The 24,509-nt window shown below is 41.5% G+C and overlaps 1 protein-coding gene across 3 annotated transcripts in view; it reads left to right on the top strand.

Annotated features, from left to right (window-relative positions):
* Window positions 1-397: 397 nt before the first annotated feature.
* The window catches only part of LOC106741083 (diacylglycerol kinase 1), a 91,537-nt gene continuing 67,425 nt past the window's right edge, over window positions 398-24,509 (top strand). For 2 of the 3 annotated variants that reach the window (XM_014612719.1, XM_014612717.1), the window contains exon 1: window positions 398-796. The gene's annotated coding sequence lies outside the window, so the exon portion shown is untranslated. Of the gene's footprint in view, window positions 797-13,976; window positions 14,091-24,509 lie in introns of those variants that run through there. The other variant, XM_014612718.1, reaches the window with a different exon arrangement.

The raw sequence follows: 24,509 nt of genomic DNA, 5'->3' as shown, positions 1-24,509 counted from the left end.
TGCTCTTACAACGAAATAAATGTATAATCTATTGAAAGGAAAAAGGAACAGCATTGGTTCGTTCTAAACGAACAGACTTGATGAGTTCCGGAATGTTGAACGTATCGCACCGTTTAATCCGGTCGATCATCTTATTCCGATGACATCATGACGCGATCGAAAAAAAAAACACTCGAAAGCTCCGAAAATGTTTCACTCTCTCTCAATGCGCTCTTTTAACTTACGCGCATCCCATCGCTCCTTCGCAGGAGGAGTAATAAGCCGGGGGATAATCCGCGAGTGATCGCGCGGGGGTGTGGTGGTAGCGGCAGCAGGGGCAGCATCCGTGCGAAGCAGGTGGCGCTAACGCAGGGGCCGAGATCGCGAAGAGCGAGCTGAAGCCAGTCAGTTCCGCGCCTCACGCGTGTGCGCATCGTTCGGACCGTTTGTGTCGTATATCGCGGACACGACATATCTCTTTCTCTCTCTCACGCGCGCGGAGATTGTCCGTCTCTAAGAGGAAGAGAAAGTAGCTACCGTTCTCTCTCTCTCTCTCTCGCGCTGTCGACTCGCTACGACGAACGTTGATACCGGTCTCGCCGCACACGCTTTCTGCGATCGATTCGCATTACCCCTTTTTTTTCCCGATCCTCCTCTCTCTCTTCCTTCTCCTCCTATCGTCCACAGTCACTCACGCACATACGCACTCACCCCCTCGCATCCCCGGAGGGCGCCGGCCGAGGACGATGTCGAGGATGTGAACCAGGAGACACCTGGAGCGAAGCGTATTGGTCGCCAGTGCGATGGCGCAGAAATGGTAAATACACCGTTTGTCATTCGTGCCTATTTTAATCGAGAAACGCGCGGCTTCGCTCCTTTTCTCTCTTTCTTATTTTCCTCCTTCGAGTTTCTCCTTTGCATACATGTTCTTTAATCGCTTTATCTCGGAGGTCGCAGGTGGTCGCCGGCCTTCCTTTCTCGTTTTTGTAGCCGTTCGGAGAAAAAAAAAGTGTTCGCAATCGCTCACTACCGGCATTTTGTCGCAAGAAAGACAGATTGGACGACACTTGTTTCCTTCTCAGAATGCGCAATGCTCTTCATAGACTATCGTTCTTTTTCGCGTTGCGAAATGTGTAGGAATAAATAAGGATGTAAGGACGCGACACGGTGGGTACGGTAAACTGAGACGATCTTTCTCGCAGGATTTGAGACGCGTGAAAATTGTACGAGATTATTCCACGTGAATGTACACGATCGCGCATTTACACGATTATAAAAAGGTTACCTGTGCAATCCTGCGAGATTCGTGCTCAAAATAAACGACAGTTTAAATTTTAAAAAGACTCGCCGGAAACGGGAGAACGAAAGCGGGAAATAGGAATAAAGAGAGAGAGAGAGAGAGAGAGAGAATTAGACCGGTAAGAGTTAAAAAATTTAACAAATAAACCATTGGAAGATTCAATGTACACACACACACACACACACACACACACACACACACATATATATACACATTAGCGGATGTTACTTGAATGAAAATTAGTATATTAATTAATACCTCATTTAGGCGACGCCGCTAATTCCCGCTAATATCTCGACCTTGCGCACCAAAATTCCCTAATGAGTTTTGGCAAGTAGTTCGTATTAAACTACGGCACTATCGCGACGTTAAAACCCAAAGCGGCCTTCCCCCAATCCTCTTTTTTCACGATGGTATTACAGCGAAGAAGAGAGAGAGACTGTAATTTATCGAACGGCTAATTGATAAAGAATCGCCAATCCGAGATTAGTTCATTCGGATTGTCGGTATATTCACGCAAGTAGTGGTTGTCGGTCGGCCACGCGGTTAGCTGTAATTAAGCGAAGTTTCCTCCCGTATACAAGTCGGAGAAGTCGTTTGTTTCGACTCCTTCAGTCGTCTCTCCGTCTTTCACGTCTTCGCAGCTGCTGTTTGAGCAGGGCTGTTCACTTGGAGAATTAATCGATAAACACACACGATCTCGCGCGAATATACGAATATGTTTGCGAGATCTCTATACGAAGTCATCATCGCCACGTCGGCGATCAACAATGACTTGCTGGAATGCATTTCCGTACGCCCCCTTGTCCCTCTCGTTGCCACCGATGACGCCACATTGACATGACACGCTCGGCCACCCATTCGGAGTTAGATAATTAACATCCAGCCGTGCGTTTTTAATCGAATCCGCTTTTGTTGGACGCTTAATTGGCGCACGTGTTCGAAATTCATCGTGGTTACATGAAACCAAGCCAACTCCATGTCGGGGATTCCCTCCTAACCTTTGACCTTCGGAGTGATGTATACATACACATGTATATATATATATATATATATATATATACACATACAGGGTGTTCGGTATGTTTCGTACGTCTGCTCGTGTGCAGATAGAAGAGGTTAAATTGGTAGAAAAAGTAGACTCCGCGGAATCTGTGTTTTCTTCGCGTCACTGCGTCTCATAGCTTTGGGCGAAGGAACGCGACGAATGTCACGGTCGAAGACATCTTTCTTTCTCGATGTTTGGCCTTCTCGTGCGTTCATCAGCTCAGATAGAATAATTAATTCCTCATCATTGCGAATTTTGCACAATGACTGTTCTACTCGTACACCATGGGAACCGAGATTAGATTGGAACATCCTGTACAGAAACGAATAAAGCTGTTGTATCAATAAAATTGATCAATAATGCCATAACTGAAGTAAATCTTCTTGATTCGATAGCGCGATATTATTAATACATTGAAATATTATACACTGTTTTAATAACTCGAATATTAATTACCGAAGATTTACTTCACTTATATATAGACCAAAGCTATTTATGCGTTTTTTTTCCACAAATTGACTTTAATCGCATATATATGTGTATGCTTGCGACGCGATGCCGCCGCAGAATCCCACGAATGCATTAACATCAAAGTGAGCTTGAAAAAGCGAGGTCCCCGTTTCCACCGCATGATAACTTAGTTTAAAATTTTCGCACAATAGAGACTTACAAAAGCGTTCGGATTTTATTGCTCCGTTTCGCTCTCATTCTCCTTATCTCTCCTCACGGTCGACGTTGCAGTTCTCCGCGAATGTGCTTAACGATAAACAGATGATTATGAATTAACTAACAGCTGTTGCGATGTGCGATTCGACGTTTCACGTTGTTTGGCGAAGTTACACTGCGGGCGATTCGTAATACGGCGAGAGGTAAAATAGAAGATTCGATTTGCAGCCGTGATTCGTGCCACAAGTGAGTCTCGCGACACACAAATTGATAAATCTCTCGGCATGAAATACGAAGCACACCGCAGAAAAATGATCGCGTGAGACTCAACACGACACTTCGAAATGGCTCTCGCTGCAAATTATTTTTGCCGTTTAACACTAAGCGAGAAGCGCATTTAACTCACAATTTTAACGTCGGCAGAGACGCCGTATACTAACAAAATGTCTACCGCGCGCACGGGAGGGTTAAGTTTTCTGATTCACGTCTGTCGTGAAATTCCGCGGCTGAATGAAAGAGTGACTGTCTGGAAATCCGTCGGCATTTATTTAAATGGAGAGAGACATACATATAACGTGCGTGTCGTATATAAATTCGAGTGAAACATTTTCGGAGCAAATGACGGATGTGTCAATCCTCTTGAAGCTCCTTTTCCTCCCTCCCTCTCGTTCTCTTTCCTCGCATCTGATCGTTGATAGCGCCGACATGAATAAGTCGTATCAGAGACGTGGTAAGTCGACCGCGATCAGAGACGTTGTAGAGCTGATCGGGCTACACGCGACATGTACCAACATGTTTTGAAAGATATCATACGATCGATTATTAAATTTTTGTAAATTTTATTAAGACGATGATATTCTTCAGTATCTGTTTATTTAGAAATTAAAATAAAAATGTTATTAATTTCTTATTCACATGAAACATAAACTATGAGATGCTTCGCAAATTTGTGCAATTGAAGATCGCGCGAGGAGAAGTTCATCTCGAAGAGTAATAGTCCGTAAAACATATGGTAACGATTTATGAGACATCCTTGTTCAGTGAACGGACTATTAATTTAAAGTTGACTTTAATTCAAGACTAATCTCACCGGGTTTGCGGCCGATGGATAGCGTACCGAAATGTTCCTTCGTGGGACGTCGATTTTCAACGCACCGAGAGTACGACGAGCGCGAACAACAAACGTAAATTTTTACGAGTGCAACGTAAAACATACCGAATCGAGGTCACTCCGAATCGTCAGCCGCTATCACCTCGTCGATTTTAATGAATTAAATCGTGAACGACGCGTGCGCGATATCCAGCCGCGGCAACGGTGACAATTAAAACGTCTTGGAGCGAGCCATGTGTTTATCACTGATTAATTTTGCAAATTGCGGATCAATCGCGAGCCGTTGCTGGCCAGCTATCGGCTTGATACCGCGATGAGAATTTCTTTTGACGGCCGCCGTCACGTGACTTCATTCTGCCAGTAAAATACTCGTCGATAGTTTCCAATTTGTACATTATAAGGTATTATACGTAGTAAAAAACATTTGTGTTAGAATTGATCCTTATATAAAAGGTTGTGTTAAATTTTCAACATATCCGTGTGTTAATTTAACATATTGTGTTTATTTTATGTTGATATTCAACATGTGTTAAAGTAATATATTTTATACTTCTCAGTGTTGATTAACATATTATAGAGATTAATTTTGTGTTCATTTTTAAACATAATATTTGTGTTACTTTTTAACATGTTCACTTTGTGTTAACACAAAAATTTGTGTGGACTGTTTGGGACATGTATTAAATTTAACACACATTTTTTTAACGTGTATAATGTAATTATCTAGAATACTTCTCTTATAATATATAAATATTATGAATTTAATATTTACTTATTTATTAGAACAACATAGACGCGCGCTACACGAGCGCTCTATTTAGCTAATTATATTATACACGGAAAAAATCTCAGTTTATGTGATTAAATAAAACGCTCTATCAGATTAAAAATCGACTTCTCCCTTTTTTGTCTTCTTTAATATGTTATTTTTAATTTTTAATTTTCTTATCTTCTTTAACACACAAACTGATGAACTGCTAGAATTCACGCAATGATTTGACAGCCGCAAATAACACACGTGAAGCAAGCAGGCACTCAATATCACGAAAAGAAGCGACAGTAATGATTTCGATAATATCGAGTATCAACTTTTTTTAGAGAGAAATTAAGACAAATACATATATCTTTTACAAAGAAAATATGACAATCATTAATAAAAACACAATATTAAAAATGATTATACTTAACTAAAACGGTTCCACAGAGCCAAAGTCTTCTATCCTTTGTAGGGGCTATGTAAAGGTAGCTTCAAGGATTTTTATACAATGATGCTTTCTCTCGTCTCTTTAGAAATATGATCTTAAGCGAGCTTTCGAAATCCGCCGGCAAAAATTGCTAGTTGTTGATTCCTCCGCGAATTATTATTCATTTACAAATCCGTCTACCCACACGCTTCTTCTCCTTGTAATAATCAAACATTTCACGTTTACATGAACCATTTCGTACGAGGGAACAAGAATGCGGAAAAATTACTGGTATATAATTAAAAAAACATTTCACCATTTCGTACGAGGGAACAAGAATACGGAAATATTGTTGGTATATTATTAAAAAAACAATAATTACATTGATTAATATTAATATTAAAGAAAAATAGTAAACCAATAATTTTATCGCGCATTCTTGTAGTCGCGCAGTCTTTTTCCGTATGGAATTTCTGCGCAATAAATATTTTAATTCGCCACGCCGCAACTTCTCGCTTTATACATACGTCTATTCTGACGAGTTTCACCTGTGCTCACGATATTCTGAATGCGGTTGGCGAATGTCCACCATCGTCGTGAATGAAGAGTGGATCGTTGCTCTCCGTTTGGAAATCGTTCTTACGTACCCGCGCGCACGCTTACGAAGTAGCGGAATTTCAACAGGTTGTTGATTTAATGTGCTGCTCTATTATCTTCGCTCTAAATTCTCGAAAGAAGAATCTCTTTCTCTCTCTCTCTCTCTCTCTCTCTCTGACGCGGGCACGAACGCTTACTTCACAATTTTGGAACTTATCGTCAATGTTTCGGAAGACTCGGCGAAGGTGTTTGATTTACGCGCGCCGTTGAGCTTCCTAACTTCGCGGAGAATATTCTCGCTTCCGTTCCGTTACAAAAAAATAAACGGGAACAAGTTCACGTTCGCAAAGTGCACGGAGAAACAGAAAGAGACAGATAAATGACTAAGTAGATTTATTCAATCCTGCGGTTAGATTCCTTCGGACGCGCAGTAATTAAAATACAAATCCAATGGTTTAAAAAACAGAAAAAGATGGAAGAAATGCTAGTAATAAATAACATAAGCCATCGGAAGAAATTAAAAAAAAAACAATGCAGAGAGAGTTTGATCGATCAAAAACTGTTGGACTCGATTTCCATTCCCACGTATTTCTTGTTTCTCTGCTTTTTCCCCTGCTTGATTTCCGCAATTTTCTTCAAATTCCGCGATGTTATTTTCCGCAAGACCGCAGCATCGTTACATCGAGTTCTTTGTCCATATAAACGATGAAGTCCCCGAACGAGAGAGAAATTCTACGATGTTTGTTAAAAAAAAAAAAAAGAACGAGTACAGCGTGCTTCAATGTACGTTATTTATTACATTTTCTTTCCGCTTTTTCGGAAATATCGTTCCCTGTCCATTTTCCATCGAAGGAATTAGAATGCATAGGTGAGTGCGCGCCATTTTTCCGCCGCGCCATTTTGTCGCGATACTACTTGCCAAAACAATAATCGGCTTTCGCGAGATACAGTGAGATTCGGACGTTTACGCAAGTTGCGCAATATACGACCGTTGCTTTGGTTCGCGTGCAGTATTAGCGCTTCGACCTATCCTGATGCAAATATTGGCTACCTACGGTAGCTATGAACGTTTGGATAAACGAAGCTTCTTCGTGTCTCTGTTTTGTCTTTATAATTCCGCCCGAGAGAAGGCGTGAAAAGAAAAACCCGTGAGCATTTCTCGGCTTAGCGAAACACACCGCTCCGGTTGGCGGATGTCTGCGCGGCATATAACGTTAGGAAATATTTGCAAAAGAGTATCATTTTGCAAATAGAACGCAAATTTTTTATTTATTAATTAAGATGTTTCTATACATGGTCATTTTCAATCATTAATAACACAAAATTTTGCGTGATTGTTTGCAAAATGATGGAGGACTTTTCTATTCAATTTAACCCGTTCTATCTTCACATAAGCGATTGAAAGAAAAATTTTGAGCAACCTATATAACTCTTAGGAACTATTTAACACCACGAGGGTGAGAGGGGATCAATTAGCTTGTGTGACTGCTGGCAGGGATGTAATAGCAATGAGGGAGAGGGGGAGGTAACGGCTATAGGACGTCACATTAGGCACACTTATTTTCATGCCGGATCTAAAGAAATCTAGTAACATAATATGATGATGGCAGAGGGGAGTAATTCCACATATCACATAATATTGGAAGGTGACACTTTATAAAACATATGACAGGGGGGAGGGGGAGGAGTAAAAAGTACTCAAATTTGATGTAACTGTTGAATAGCCCCTCCTTTAATCTTACAATATTGTAAACTATCATTATATCGAGAAATATTTCTTTATAAGGCGACATCCAAGAATGAAGTCATGTATACGTACCAGCGGTCGTTAAAATGTTAATTAACCGAAACGATTAAATTTAATGTCTCGTCGATCATTCAAGGATACGCGAGTGTTCACGAGAGAGAGAGAGAGAGAGAAAGAGAATGAAAATCGCGGCGCGAGATTTTTATCATGCAACGTTTAAAATTCATAACGTAGTCTTTTCGCGACGATTTAAAGAGGGGTAGAAAAATGGAGAGGACGAAATCAACAACCTGTTGAAACGGTTCTTTTTGGTTTGCGTTTGTGCAAACGCCGTGCAGCAACGGCGCGTCCGTCGTTTCACGCATACGATATTCTGAAAAACTCTTCAGGGCAACTGTGAAAGTGTTCGTGCCGCGAAGATACAGAGCACCTTCGTTTGGATTAATCATGTCGAATATACGCGTACACGTACTCAGATAGACTCTGCCCAGCTTTTAACGAATCCCGCGGGACGTACCGCGCGGCGGCGTACCAGCCCTCGATATTCGCTCTACAGGCGACGTGCAGAAGCAAATACGACTTTTACGCCCCATGAATATGCATCGTCACTTAATTATATTCCGTGCGCGCGCGGCGCGTTTGCGAGCGATTTTCTTCTGCAGGTAGACACGAATCTCAAATAACTTGGCGGGAGCGACGGCAGCAGTAGCAGCGTGCGGACGAAAACGCTCGATCATTGATCTTGAAATTCAAGGGCTCGTCCGGAAAATGAGAGAGAGTGTGTGTATGTTAAACGCGATTACTATCGACTCTCATTATTGCGCGCTGTTCGTTCTCGCGCATCGTTCTTCGTGGCGCGCAAATGAAATATTTCCGCGCCAAGCGGAGGAAGCTACTTATCGCTTTACCTGATGTATATCCTGACTTGGAAAAATCGACCGTGAAATTACAAAATGTACGGAGATGTATTTTTGCTTCCGAACGACACAACAATTCGAAACATTCCGCATATAAAAGGACAATGGATAAAACGATTTTGTCGAAAAAATATAACATCAGTTATATAGTCTTGTAGGTCGCCAAATACGATGGTAGTATTTTAATTCGTCTAAAGTCGTAGGAAAATGGTTCCTAAAAATTCATCTTAAAGAAGTCAAAACAAATAACTCTCAATAGTAATGCAGCTTTGGATTGTCTAATTGGAATTTATCTCTGTGTATGGGAAAATGTGAGAAAATTTCTGTGCGAGATCTGCATCGCACAAAAATAATCTAATATGTAAAAACATGCCCCGAGCAGCTTCCATCGCAATTGAAAGCAAGAGAGAGAGAGAGAGAGAGAGAGAACCCGTTGTTTATCGCTTTGCCCAATATGCATGCGCGTCTCTACACGCACGTATTCTGACATTGAAGAAATAATCAATCATTCAACTACGAATCTTATAGCCGCATCGGAGTCTTTCATCCCAAACGACGACTCGAGAAGCGTAACTCGAGACGTTCGTGTTACGCAATAATAGTCGGATGTGCGACAATCCAATACGCCTCGGGCAGTCCTCACTGCAGCCGAACGCGAGCTGAAAATAAATCCCCATCCGCACGGAATATCGACCTAACTGCATTAACTTCCACCACATATCCTCCAGCATAGTACTCCGCATTCAGTGTAACCGCGTTAAGGACAATGAGCTTCTCCGCAGGAAGCTGGCCTCGGCCCTCATTAACACGCCGCTTCAATGTCGACCGTGTGCGCTGTTCGATAAAGAGGGAAAACGAAACTCTCTGCGCTCGCTCGCACTCTTCATAAAAACTGTCCGTTAGACTCTCTGTCGTCTTTGCGCCTCTCTCTCTTTCTATCTTTTAGCGCGAACTTTCTTCGCACGACTACCAGAAACTCCTGTCTTCTTTTCCCCCTCCTTCTTCCTCACCCTTTCTTTTTCTGTCGTCACATTTATCCCTGTCGCTTGTTTTCTCTCTCTCTCTCTCTCTCTCTCTCTCGCTCTTTCTCTCTTTCTGCTTCTCCTTCTTTCTCTTTGCTTCTTTCTTTCTCTCATCCTTTCTTCCGAACCCTCTTACTTATGCTCAAGGTCAACTACCAACGGAGGATGCGTTACCATAGCGACGCACGAGCCCAGCGTGACGTGCCGCCCATTTCCATCCCTTTCCCGTCCGCGACGCACGTGCCTGTGCGTCCTCCCGATGCTGGGCGGCATGGCAGCGGTGTCCTCGCTGAAGAACGAGGCGTTGCATAATTTCGACAATGCCTCGGCGAGCACGTCATGCGTCCGACGAGGGTTGCTAACGGTACAAGCAAGTTAGACATCGTCTCAGTCGACGATAATTTTGTACCGAACGGTGTAATGTAGTCCATACGTACGTACGTACATATATACATACATCTATATATATATATATATATATATATATATATATATATATGTACATATATATAGCTGGTACTCTCAATTACTGGTGGCAATGTAACCGAGGCGGGTTGTCACGTCGTATTGTGAGTGCGAACACGCCAATACGTAAACCACAAAATTGCATTTCCAGAGATTACGCGGGAGGACGCTGAGTCGTATTGTTCGCGACGGTTTGACGGAAAAAGCGTTCTCGTCGACGTTACCGACGTCGTCGTCGCTGTCGATCTCATCGCTTGCGCGGCTATTCACGAAGAACATCGATCATTGCGGGAAATATTCAACATGTCTGCTGTTTTACGTTGATTATACAAAAGTATTTAAACTGTACCTAACTAATGATCAAATGACTAAAGATATGATGAGGAAAAGATTTAATTCGAGACATACACTGAGAAAATTATTTGGTATTTGTAATTATAATCATATAGTGAAAATGTTATAGCATTAGAATCACCACTTTTGTAGCAAGTGTTGCTATAATATTAGTGCTAATAATTTTACATGCATATTGCTGTCTCCCACTGCCCCCCCCCCCACAACGTGGGAGAAAGAAAAAAGAAGAGAGTAGATGGTATAAAAAGTTTTTAAAATCAAAAGAGAGAGAGAGAGAAACAATTAGGGGGTCTAGTAAAAAGTAAAAAATTAAATATATCCCTTTGTAATTGAGAATACCATTTCTGCAGCGATGAACAAAGGGGAAATCTTAGCTCGAACGAATGAGGACGAGCGCTTATCTAATTTAACTCTGTTTTGTGGAGAATAATCTTTGGTCATATCGCATTCAAATTGTACACACAGTAACGGGATTGGAAAGCAAATAGCGGGAAAATCAAAGGAACGCGTGGAACAATGAGGTGGACGAATGGTGCTTACGCAGTTTAAGTTACGATCTCGAGCATGTCCGAAACTCGGGACGAAAAGCTTCGGTACACGTCGATGCGGGAGAGCTTTAACGGCTTATTTCGTGAGACTGTAGGGTTGCTCGTATACCAGTGTATGTATACGTGTTAGTGCACGTACGTACATGAACTGAGGCTCTTAAAACTCATGCGGGCGCATAAATTCCACAAAGGTCACGCGTAACCGGCGGCATAAAAAATTTAAGGAATCGTGCCATCGTACGTATTCATTTGACGGTTACATCAAAGGAGAGGACTCGCGCGGGTAATGCGTGACGGAGGATAAAAAATATCGAGTCTCGTTAGGAGCGAATAAATAAACGCGACAGGAATAGATAGATGGATATACAGGGTGTCTCTCATTATAATCTTTCGACGCAATTATCTCTCGAATTATTTGTTGTTCGGAAAAATGTTTTAAATAGAACTTACTCTTTTTCGCGGGGGACACAATCTCATCTAGGTAAAAATGCCTCCGAGTTTTTAACCTCTTCAGGGATGAATTTTTAATTTTTGATTTATAATGATTATTTTTAAATTTCAAAAATTTTTGTAATTATAAATAACGGTAATTTTTAAATAAAACTAAACGTATATATATGTGTCAATATCCCTGAAGAGGTTAAGATGACTTTCATTTTTTTAACAAAATCATATAACTTTTATTTTATACAAATCAATTTGTTCATTCTGTATACAAAAGTATTAGGATAAAATCATCGAAAAGTGAATACTTTTCGAGATATTTTAATTTTTATTCTAATATTTCTCAGTACAAAAAAGATATGAAATATAAAGTATTCGCTTTTTGATAACATCACCTTAACATTTTAACGAGTTGAATCGATCGCTATAAGCAAACATAGAGAAACCATAAAAGAAAGTTCATTATATTTTGCAAATACATCGATACACTAGTGTCGAAAAATGAATTTTGATTTATGAGATACTTCATATTTTGTACTGAGAAATATCAAAATAAAACATCTTGAAAAGTATTCACTTTTCGATGATCTTATACTTTTATACATCGAATGAAAAGAGGAGTCGATTTGCATTAAAAAATAAAACTATATGATTTCATTAAAGAAAAATGTAGGTCACTTTGAAATCTTGGAGGGACCTCCACTTAGACTTGTGTCCATGATGTCTTCCTCGGAATAGAGTAAGTTCTATCTGAAATATTTTTTCGAACAACGAATAGTTCGGGAGATAATTGTGTGGAAAGATTATAATAGGAAATCCTATATATAAGATAGGTAGATATGCTGAGAAAAAAATTTGTTGATATTTGTAACTATAATCGCGTAAGAATTATAATCAGGAGAACCAGTTGTTTTTTTTTAAGTGTTATTATAACGTCAGTGATAATAACACTTTACTACTACTACTATTTTTGTGGTTTAAACCATAGGAAAGGTATAATTGAGTAACGAAAGTAACTATACTTTCTCTCAGTATACACATTCCGTGGTTTCACAGTGAAATATACCACTCATGGGCCAGACGCGTTCACAAACTCGCGGAAGCTTTTTTTTCCGTCTTGGAATACATATTTTCAGAATTAGCTAGAAAAAAAAGAGACGCGATCCTATCGACTCCGTTGCGAATACGACTGTCCGACGACAAGATTTGCGTTCGTTCCTTCTTCCGTCGCTTTTTGCGCGCATTTGCGATTTATTCAATTCGATATATATGTTGTATTCAATTGTTGTTTAGACTAAATCATACACTAAGCTTCAAAAGAAAGCCTTAATATTTAATTAACGTTAATTCAGCTCGAGCTCGTTAGAGTCTTTTTAATCGTTTGCATCGTGTCTGGGATACATTATGACTATTGGTTATTCTGTTATTTCGACAGTTTGACATATCGAATAATATATAATATTGCATCACATCAGACAAGATGAAAACGGTTAGAAAGAGTTTTGACCCGGTAAACATTGAGGTTTCATCGAAGTTTAATGTCCTCGGCGAGAAAATGAAATCTAATCGAACGTTCATTTTTAGCCGATCGTAGGTATCGTAGTATCAGTGTAGATATCAGCGGGTTTATATTCGGCAAATAATTGGCGAGGAGCACGCTCAAATCGCAGCTTTTTGCACTGTTCAATTCGAAACGTCAACATTTCTATGCCCGCCTGTCTCACGGCGCGTTGAACACGTGCCATTTGATGGTCTGCACGCAACAGGCGCATTTACTGATTGCCAAAATTTTCAGTCATTTACACGTGTCCCTCAACGAGCCAAGTCGGACGTAGTGCAATGAATTTCTCTCTCTTTCTCACTCGCTCTCTAAATAAAGCTACCGCGAATCAATCTCAAGCATCCCACTTCCTCCCTGCCTCGCAGTATCGTGAGTCGCAACGTCGATTAAAAATCAATCAAGCTTATAACTTTTCTTGTCCCTCCGTCCTTCTCCTCCTCCGGCCTGCTTTTTTCTTCCTTTTGTATTGAAGAAAATTAATACATTATATATATATATATATATATATATGTGTATTGCGTAAAAGATTCGTATGATCGCGCTGCAGGTGTAATCAGGCAATGAGGAGTGAGAAATATAAATTACACGTTAGCTCTTTTACGAGCGCAGAGATGCAAACGGTATGAAAATGCGCGTTCACGAACCTCTGCTAAGAGGAGGAGTTAAAGTGGTCCCGTAAATAATTACCGAACTTTCAGACTCGACGCGTTTCTTGCCATTCGAATACGCATTTTTCTCGCCGTTTTCCTCCCTTATCGCTCGCTCGATGTGTCGTGGATGTTATAATTTATTTCCGCGCGAAACGACGACACGGCGATACTATCGAAGCGTGCACGAGAAGCGGCGCGTTTTTTCGACCACCACCCAACCACTCACTCATTCACCACTCATTCACCCACTCGCTCACTCACCTATTCTCGCAACTCGAGAGGTTTTCTCGGTGACACGGAAAATTCGTTCGGAAAATTCGGGGGCAATCAACCTTCTCGCGCGCAAAGTCCATCATGTATTAGAAGACGCGATACACGGCGACTGGAATTCAAAATACGCGTCGGCGAACACGCGAATCTGTTTAGTTATCGAACGCACCGGGAAATTATTCGTTTTCATCGCGGCGGCTGTTAACGGCGATTCCGTCAAGCTTGGCGTGAGTACACGTGACGAATATATATATATAATATATACATACATATAATCTATAAAGATATGTATAATAAAGATATATTACATGAAATATTACATGGAGAAAAATAATTTGCTGTCAAATTTTATGTTATTGCAGTAAAATGTGTCAATTACTATATGGACAGCAAAACAATTTGTTGATAACACTAATTGCCATTCACTGGATTATTTTGCTGAATCTACAAATTATTTTGTTGTGAAAACAAATTAGTAAATATAGGAAAACATTGTTCTAACGGCAAATTAACGTGTTTCATCCTGAAGGAGGTAACATTTGCCAAACATTTGGTGAAGTGGTTTCAAGTAAATGATTAATATGACCAAATCATTTGGTTGAAACTATTTCACTGAATGTTTGGTAAATGTTGCCAAATCCTTATTTCAATGTAAAGATAAAAAAATAAACTTTATTTCTCTGTGAAATTAACCTTATATCCAGTACAAATAAATTTTTAAGTATTTTTTCTCAGTGTAAACATATTTTTATCTATTTATCGTCTCTGTGCCAGTCAAACTTACGTCATGAAATGTTACGTTAATTATCGAACGTTATACTTTTCTTCAAACTGATAAAAACACTACGTTCACCTGCTGTTAATTTTCCGCGGATATTAATCGCTTATTAATCACCCGATCGGAAGGTTGCCGATGATGATATTTTGCCAATTTTTTGCCATCGACCAAAGATATCGGCGGTTATCAGCGATAATTTATCTTCGAGTAGGATTGGGCAGCCTATCACCTGATACAGGATCTCCTGATCTCTACAGCGCGAAGATGTTTGCGAAACCTTGCTGGTGACTCGGAAAAATTCTGCTCCCGACGGCGCGGCACGGCGCCTACGTCGCGTTGCACGACGACAATAGCAAATCGGCATTAACACCCTGCGGTCACGTCTCCTTCCCCAGGATCAAACCTTGGCGCGTCGCACGGTTTCTCGAAATCATCTTCCCGGCCGAGTTAAATTATTTGCGCGAGTTCCAAGACACCGAACATTAATTCAAACGAAGCGAACGAACCCTCTTCCCGCGTTTCGTTGCCGAGGAGAGAGAGGTAATATCTCGGGAATTTTCAGCTCGTTCCATGCTCGTTCCTGAGAATAATTTGTTTAAATTGCATGCAAAAAGCGAGATTTGCTCCTCTCGGTGGGAATTCGCGAGATATATTTAACGCAATGATAAAAGTCGTTAATCCGCGCCTAATGTGTAGCGATCGAAGTTGCAAGCCTCACGGGGGGAAGTAAGAGGGATTTAATGGCGAGAAAAATGAGAGGAAAATGATCTACACGCTTCTTTAGTTTCAATGCCAATAGCATCGGCGTTGCCGGTTCATTAGTTCGTTCACGGTCATTCGGGCTTATTTGCAGCCCCGAGGCAACATTTATCTTACGCTTTTTACGGAACTCACGCTCTAATAGAATACACCCTGATTACGCGCTAACCGACATCAAAACTACAGAGTTAACACCATCAGTTTGTCTGCCCATTCATCCGGTTTTCTTCCGCCGTGGAATTCAATCCGCTCTTTGGAGGAAATAAAATGTCTGATTTTCCAGAATCTCCTTAAAATCTGCACGCACGTATGTATTCCACGTAGCGGCTCCACGTTTTCCACTTATCTTGCAAATTTTCATTCAGTTTCTCTCACCGCGTGCAGTTAATTCCGGTGAAATAATTCCATTTCAACGCATGATTATACTCCGCTGAAACGTGAACAATGTTTGATTAAAAAAAAAGAAGGGAGAAGAAGATATCGGTGTTAACACTCGCGTGTCGCGATAATCGTTAAAATAATCAAAAACACGCAGAGAACTTGGGCGGTGGTCGGATTATATCCAGAGGCTCGTAAAAACAGAACGCAAGCAAGCATGATCTCTCTCTCTCTCTCTCTCTTGTTCGCTCGAATCCAATCATACGGGATTTATACGTCGATTACGGGAGCTTAAAGCCCGATGCGCTGTTTGTCCGGCGCGAGATGGCTATCGATCTTGTCGCGATATTATAGCGCAATAAATTTTAATAGGCTCCGTCGAGCATGGCCGTCATTGCGTTACTCTCGCGAATAACCCTGGCAAAAACATCAGCAATTATACGGAGGTGAAGCAGAGATATCAGTCGGTGTAGCGCACTGTCTATCGAGAGAGAGAGATAGAGATTTAGCCGCCGTCTTTCCGGTACACACAAGCCGCCCCCTTTAAACGCCCGACGTTTTAGCGCCGATTGCTTTTTACGCGCCGAACGGGATCGGATGGGATTATTCAGAGCCTAATAATTCTCAAGTGAAGGGACGTGACCTGCCAGAAATAAAACGAGGGGACATTAAAGGGAACCTACTGCCTTTGCCGTTATCCACGTCCTCATCCCTCTTATCCTTCTCTGAACAAGTGGAAGAACGTTCTTCTCGAGTTCATTTCGCGGGAACTTCGGCGGAAATTTTTCACGCGAAGCTCTCTGAGATGCGGTGAGAAGCGCGCTCGGAAGAGAAATTTCCAAAACTCTCCTTCACGAGATCTCTTTCGAGAAAGAGAGAGGAGATGAAAAAAAATCGATTGTATGGATTCGGAGGAACCTTTCGAGACAACATCCGGACGCTGGGCACATTCGGCTCCGTGCAACTCCTACACAACCTTCTTCTTTCCGAGCGAAAGAATTTTTTGACGCTCGTCTTCGCGCCTCCCCCTCCTCTCCTCACCGCAAAGGTGCCGCCGCGGCCTCTCTCGCGAATCTACGCACGACTATTTCATAAATAATCGTTCATCTTTTCCAGATTAGTGTTACCATATGGCGGGCGTGGATTTGATTGCCTTTTTATGTGAGACCCGTCTATATGTGCGAATTGGTTCGCATTTACCGGCTTATTAGGGCTTCCAAGCGCGCATTATTGTTATGGGTTTATTTATCACCTCCTCGCGAATGTTTTATACGGCCGGTAATAGATAAAATGATAATTAGTCGCTGTACGGGCGACAAACAAAAGCTGCTGATTATATAATAATTACTTTTTCGGCGCGACACCTCCTGCGATTATTAATCTGGTCTCGTTCGCGAAAGTTCGGCGAATGACGTTTGATCAATAACGAATGAAGCGTGCTTTTCCCAATGTAAATAACAAGGAGGAGCCTCCGTTCTTTTCAGGAGTTATTCTCGAATTACTAAACGAAAAAAATCGTAACCGAACAGCCGGTGTAACGCGATTGATAGTTTTCGAAATTCCTCCAAACGTGGTTAATCTCATCAGTGACTGTACTGATCGCTTATACATAAACATGTATGTATTACACAACGCATAATCGGCATCTCCCGTCGCTGTAGAACGTTAATCCCTCGAGCGCGGCGTTGCTATTATATCGAATTACATTAAAAATAAAATTCGTTAAAAGATTCCGATTGTACTAAAAATCCAGTCAAAAATTTCGTTTAATTCAGTCAGAATTAAAAATCACGCTTATTATTATTAAATATCGTGTATTTAGCCTGGCGTTAAATCAGACCGACTCGCCGGTGACGTCCAACGATTTTTTCTTTTTTATGTTTCTGAGCGGTTTGAGGAAAAAAATCAGTGTAGATAAAATTTCCATCAATATGCATCCAAAATTTCAAAGGATTCCGAAGAAAATGATTCAATAGATCAACTATGTTCAAAGTTGACCTGAACGAAACCGACACTGTGAACAATAATTTGTTCACGAGACTGTCGTGTCGTAAGGCACCGACTTCGCGCGAACTTCGTTCGATCTTTCGGAGCGCCCTGAGCCGCTGAGAATGGCGGACAATAAATCCGAGCCGCCGTCCTAAAGGAACTTCATTAGGACAGAGCGATCTCGCGGGAAGTCATCCTCCACTTCTCTGAGCGAATAAAAAGGAGTTCTTTCTCACCGTGGAGCATCTCTCCCACGTGGTGCTTCTTCTCCTTCTTCCCCCCGTTTTTCCTTCGCCGAAAGCGTGTGTCTAATCTTAATGGCCGCTATTCAAATATCCTTCCCTCACGGACGTCGAAGCGAACGTCACTCTCGACGCGTTTCACAAACCTCCGAGCTAGCTCTGAGATTTCGCGGCAGCTATCCGCAGGATGTCGCGTCGAGTATTCTTGATGTATAATCGGCTCGCACCGCGGGGTGAAATAATTATATTGCATTATTCGTTCATTATTCGTTTTTCGTGTCTATTAATTCGTACATTAAGCTTCAACAAAGCCAGTTTTTCAGCCAAAATCGGTTTTTCCAATCGTTCCCACCGTGTCGGGATATTATGATAACATAATACGATATAATAACTCTCCTCGATGACAATAACATCACAATCGCTGATCGGTTAAAGTTGTTGATCGCCAAATTAATTTTCTTGTATAAGAATCTTTTTGAACTTTAATAGCATATCAATCGCAATCTACATACATGCAAAATTAGAGGAAGATTAACCATACCGAAGCTGAGATAATTGAAGTCAAAGTTAACACTATTTACACGTATGAAAACAGCTTCCGATATTACGTTTTGAATTTTAGCAACCACTACTCTCTTACGGTTTTGATGAAAAACGAGAAGATGATAAAAGAGACTTGTAATATTGTAAAAAAGAAAATATTATAAAAAAGATCATTGACCGTCTAGATTTTCAGCACATAATTTTTTATAACGATTATTGAAATATGCAGCTAACCTATAAAGATCTGGCACATATTTCCCCTTATGCCTTTTGGTTTAAAGATAGAATGATTGAATAATCTTAAATATTTATAGTCAGTACGTAAAAATGCAAAAATATGGCAATATAATTTCTCTAGTAGTGTGCATTTGTATGCATCCATCAATTCATAAACATACGCCTGACAATTCCAGCCAAAAATGTTACAAAGCGCGGAAAACAATGATTTTTTTATAAGTTTCTAAACATTATGTAAATTTGATTGATATTCTTTTACTATAGTATCAAAGCTAAATACGATAAATCATGTTGATATAAACATTTTTTTCGATTTCTTCTTTATATTGTATTATCTTTCTAACAGTCACGGACCAACTAGCTTCAAAAAGCGCGATTTCTGGGTGAGACGTCTCCTTCGACGCGGCGTCACGTTCCTGAATGAGGACATTAAACAGAGCATGCAGCTCCCGCACGATTACATCCGACCTAATTAATCAACGTATAATAATTAATGTGGTGGGCGAAGCCGCATCAATACGCCAGATTATCAATGGGCACGCCGTCCATAATTGGTGAAATTTAACAGCGAGATATCTGTCTGCTATTATCACTCCGTGATCTTTTGTCAGCCACCGATGGTAATTCACCGCCAGGTAAAATGTCGCGCTTGAGGCGAGAAGCATAGAAATGATACGTTTGAGCAGTTACACTGCGCGTTATAACCGACGTTAGCCACATCTCTCGTCGACGAGCGTTAAGGGAATTCGCGGGAAACGCACGGCGTATCAGTCATTAACACGTACGCAACCTCTTTGTGTTGCGCCCAAGATACCGTAATTATAGCTCGGATGTGCGGAGAGAATCCCTCAGCAAATAGCTGCATCCAAATTCGCGACCCCGAGAGAAAATCGTGAGACGTTCAAATCGAGCTGAGCTAAAGCGACGCTTGAGAAAAAAGTGACTATGTTTGACGTCTCCCCTTCTCCACCTAATGAAAAATAAATGAATAGTAAAGATATTCAAATTATATGTGCTATTTATGTAATCTTCGAAAATGAAACGTTTTGTGCTCTATCCGTTAAGAAATAGAGAATTTTTATTGAGAGAAGGCTCAGGCGAACGGATATTAAAACTTCTTTAAAATGGAAGATAATAGTTAAAACGATTGTGTAAGATAAAGCTAGGATTTATGCGCTCTTAAATCCAGGGGATTTCGATTTTGCAGAAGACTTCTCTCTTGACGCAAAAGAAATAATCGCCGTGAAAGTTTTAGGAAATTTAAATTTCTTCCAAACGAAAGATTATATGTTATTAAAGCAATTATGTAAGATAAAACTATGTGAGATAGAACTCTCTTGACGCAAAAGCTATATAATCGGCATAAAATTGAAAAAGATTTGAAACATTTCTTTGATGGAATATCGTTAAACTATAATTTATGCACTCTTATATATTCAGGTAATTTCAAACTTTAATATCCCTTTCGAATTAATCAGACGAAATAGTTTGGATCCGTCGCTCAAGACGGCTGTTGCGGAACGACCGTTGCCTCACGGACAGTGAGACAATATATTTGGCGCAGTTCACGCTAATCGATGATATCGACCTAGCGTTAAACAATGACTTGAAGGATGAAACGTACTGTAGGGACGGGAAGTAAGCGATTCAGACCGATCGAGGTGTAACGACATAATTCGATCGGATGAACGAGGAGTTGCGTCGCGAAAGCTCTGCAAAGGGACCGCGCGAGAACGAGACGATCGCTTTAACGGGATCCCGGCTAACGAGGCTTCCATGGGGATTTAGATATAACTAGGCATAGCCGCGGTAATGATGCGTATCACTTTGCGTGGAGGATTTCGCGCCTCCCGCTGTGCGAATATAGACTGTATGAACATTCCCGTCGAATCGGAGCGAACGGGGAGGCTGCGAAGAATCCGCCACGAAGAGAACGTACACGCGGAAGGACGATAAGTTCTCCTTCGCGAATAATGCCGGCTCGTTTCCAACTGGCTTTTCTTTCAGGGACTGCGTGGCGGGCGTTCGGTTGAAGTGAAATAAGACGGGATAAAATCAAATAAAGGAGAAATCTTCGCTCGATAAACGGAACTGTCGCAGCGGGGATCCACGCAACTCCGGAGACGCGTAATCGTCGGGCCAATTTTGCGACCGGATTGCTCCTCGATAAACGTGCAGCTTCGTCTCGCGAGCGTTATATCCCACTACAAAGTCGATACACGCTTGACGCCCTATTAATCTTCATAAAGCTTGGCGAGGGGACGCGGTTTGATGTTCACTCCCGAAAGAGAAAATGATATTTTCTTTTTTCCGTGGTTGACGTACCAACCCCGGTAGTTTCAAAACGTACGACGGAGGAAAAGACGAAGAAGGAGGAAATTTACGTTATTTCCCGCGTTGCTGTATATCTTCCCGGCTGTAAACGTGCGATTTTTTCTAACCTTCATCCGTCGCAAGAATGATGTCGCTACGTTCTTTTTCCACAACGGTGATAATGTACTTCGCGGCCGCCGAGCGGTGCTTAACGGTGCGAACATCGAGATTCAAAATGAAATCAGATTTCAGGAGCACAGCTTGAGCTCTCGTTCCGCCAAATCAAATATCGCGTTATTTGCTAACTGGTGGTGTGACACCAATGGAAAGAGAGGAGTTGGAATTAACTTCGCCAAGTTTCTCATTTGATATTCTCCGAGAGCTATAGATGTTCGTTCGGTTGAGAGACCTACTCATTGACCGCATATGATATCTCACATTTTTTATCTCGTCTGTTCAAACGTCCCTTAAGACCGTAAATAGTCACTCGACGGAGAGAAAGATAGATGGAGAGAGGGAGCGAGTGTCAACGTGTTGGAAAGCGCGTGCACGCAAGAGAGAGAGAGAGAGAAGCGAGGATTAAAGATATTAATCTTCGAGACTGGCAGACTCGCGAGACCCGGGCGAGCAAAATGAGCTTGCGGGGATTCATTGTCAGTCCGGTTGTAAGTTCGACGAAGATCCTCGGCATCGAGTAATGACCTTCCATGGGGATTTAGGTGCCCCACACAATTAGTAGCGCGGTAATGACCCATTTCGTATCGCGTAATATCAACCCTGTCCAAGATTACATTCGGGGATTTAAATTATGTATAATATCGCCGGCCATCTAATGCTGTGTCGTTGAAAGGGGACAAATATAAGTACAACATGCTCACGGAGGAGAAAAGAGAAAAGCGCGGGACAAGAAGATGCGTTCTAAAGAGAAAGAATGGAGCGAGACTCACGCGTAAATTCGCGTACGTTCTCGGCTGGGTCCGTTAATTAAAACCGAAAACGAACTTGCGTGTCCCGGAGAAAGCGGGGAGACACGTATCGGGGAAATGCCGCGAAAGTTTATGAGACTTTGCGAGAGAGCGCGTCTGTGCTGGCGAACTTTTTGCACTAGAGGTTCCGCATAATTATGGCGTGTAACTCGCGACGGTAACGCGCGTTATTTTAATATTTACGAATTCGAAACCTCTCCCCCATTCCGTGGAATTTCGGCTAGTAAGCAGGAATTTAATCTTGGCTCTTTCAGCAAATAATGCAAGCTTACGCATGAAATCGCGGCAGTCAGGAGTGAAGAAAAGTGCAACCTTTTTACGTTTTCTTTTTTTTTCTCGAAATATACCTTTATTCGATCCTCCTAATTTTTCAGATGGAAAGAATTCACGCTGGATTTTCCGGGTATCTCTCGCGAGCGAAACGACTGTCCTGAAAAATGTCTTCCACAAGATAGGATAGGAACGAGCAATTAAGATAGAGAGCGATTTCAGAATATGCAGACCGCGTTGATGTACGGCGAAACGCGAGTAAACCAAAAACGTTGCGAAGGCAGCGAGCCGCGGAAAAGGTGTTCTTTGCCGAAGAAAAAGTTGGCGGTTACGAGTGGGCGAGGGAAAAATACGACGGTGGCGAAAGCGCGATAAAGTAGCTAATTAAGTAGGACGCAAATAGAGTGAAAGAGGGGATGATTCACTCGGATGGAAAGCTTCCGTGTTATACAATGGTAACGAGCTGCGTGCTCGCCATTCTTACCCCGAATTACCCTCCGCCTTACGTTCGCAACCTCCTGAAAAAAACTCGGTTCCCGCATGGGTTCCCCCCGCATTGATATCCCGTGATAATCTGATGCAAATCGTCGGCAGATTCCGGAAATTGGCTCGCTAGTTATTCATCGTGCGTTGCGCTTAGACGCGTCTCTCGCAATTTCTTACTTGCAACCGTGCTGATCTCGAGTCGCGACGTTTCTCCACCGGAAACATTTCACGCGTCGCTACTCGAGCGCCAATTTTGCGAATGATCGTGTCCGTTCGACGATTCAAATTACATACGCGCGTTTAAAACAAACATAATCCACGAGTCATTCGAAAGCACCGCCTACGATGTCTCGCCGTTAAAACTGGCGTCACGTTATTACAATTTATGCGTGTCGATTCACCTTGTCGTTAAATTTTCGAAAATACAGTGCTGAGAGAGACAAGTCTTTGTAATTGCATGGTGAAATAATTACACAAAGCTGAGAAAAATTATAAGAGGAACCGAGCATGGCCGTTAAGTGATAAAGTGGAGGAGGGAGAATAAAGATCGTGTGTGGGAAACATACTGAATTTTGTTCGGACAGATAATACGACAAAACTTCCACAACTCTTAAAAACGGCACGCACAGTGAGCGGGCCGCCGAAATAACGTCATTTAATTGTCAAGAGCGTGCGAATGAAGCCTCCGAAAGACGGTGCTCGCACATTCCGGCAGATTTATACAGAGGGGCGCATAAATCCACGTTGCATGCTAGCGTGCAAATTATCATTTAGACACACTTGATAATACTCTCGCGCAACACCCTCTCCCCCGATGCATTCGAATCACGTTGTCCCATAAATCGAAACCTATGCGGGCTTATGCTGTATTTACAGGTTGCGAGAGTTACTATAAATCCGTCCGTGTTCGCACGTGATTCTTTAATCGCAGCCAGTTCCGCGACGCATTTATAAATGTTGCGCTCGTGCCAGCATAATTATGGATCGGAATGAAAAACAATCCGCGGCGAATAAATAATCCGCGTGTATAAACATATACACGCATAAATTGTAATAACGTGACGCCAGTTTTAACGGCGAGACGTCGTAGGCGGTGCTTTCGAATGACTCGTGGATTATGTTTGTTTTAAACGCGCGTATGTAATTTGCGGAGACGCACAAAGTAGCGGCAAAGTAGCGAGACTTACGCCCGCCGACATTGTATCACGTCCGTATTTCGCCGGCGTGATGGTAACGAATAATCGGGACACAAATAAATAAAAGATAATAATTGAGACACATGCAGGTTCCGTTCTGCTTGTCATTGTGTAAAATACGGCTTGAATGTAGACGTATGTAGGGGAAATTCTCCCAGGTTTTCTTTTTTAAATAAATCGCAAACTATCGAAGATAATTGAAATTAGTTTCCACTGGGTTGCAATGGCAAATGATTTTTGTAATGAGCGGATTTCGTTTATCTAGAATAGATTATATTTTTGAAGGTAGATTTTGGAAAAATAATACGGACGGATGAAACAGAATATATCATTTGCCGGATTATTTTGCTGAATCTGCAAATTTGCTGTAAGAACAAATTAATATGTTCTAAAGAAACAAATTCACTCAGCAAAATTTTTCTATCCTAGCAATAAAACTGTTTCTGCTCTAATTACAAATATATTCGTT

Source organism: Dinoponera quadriceps, unplaced genomic scaffold (assembly GCF_001313825.1).
Source record: "Dinoponera quadriceps isolate SergipeBrazil2010 unplaced genomic scaffold, ASM131382v1 scaffold367, whole genome shotgun sequence".
NCBI classification, from domain to species: Eukaryota; Metazoa; Arthropoda; class Insecta; order Hymenoptera; family Formicidae; genus Dinoponera; species Dinoponera quadriceps.
Note: the sequence above shows the minus strand (reverse complement) of the source record. Positions and strands in the feature narration are given on the sequence as shown.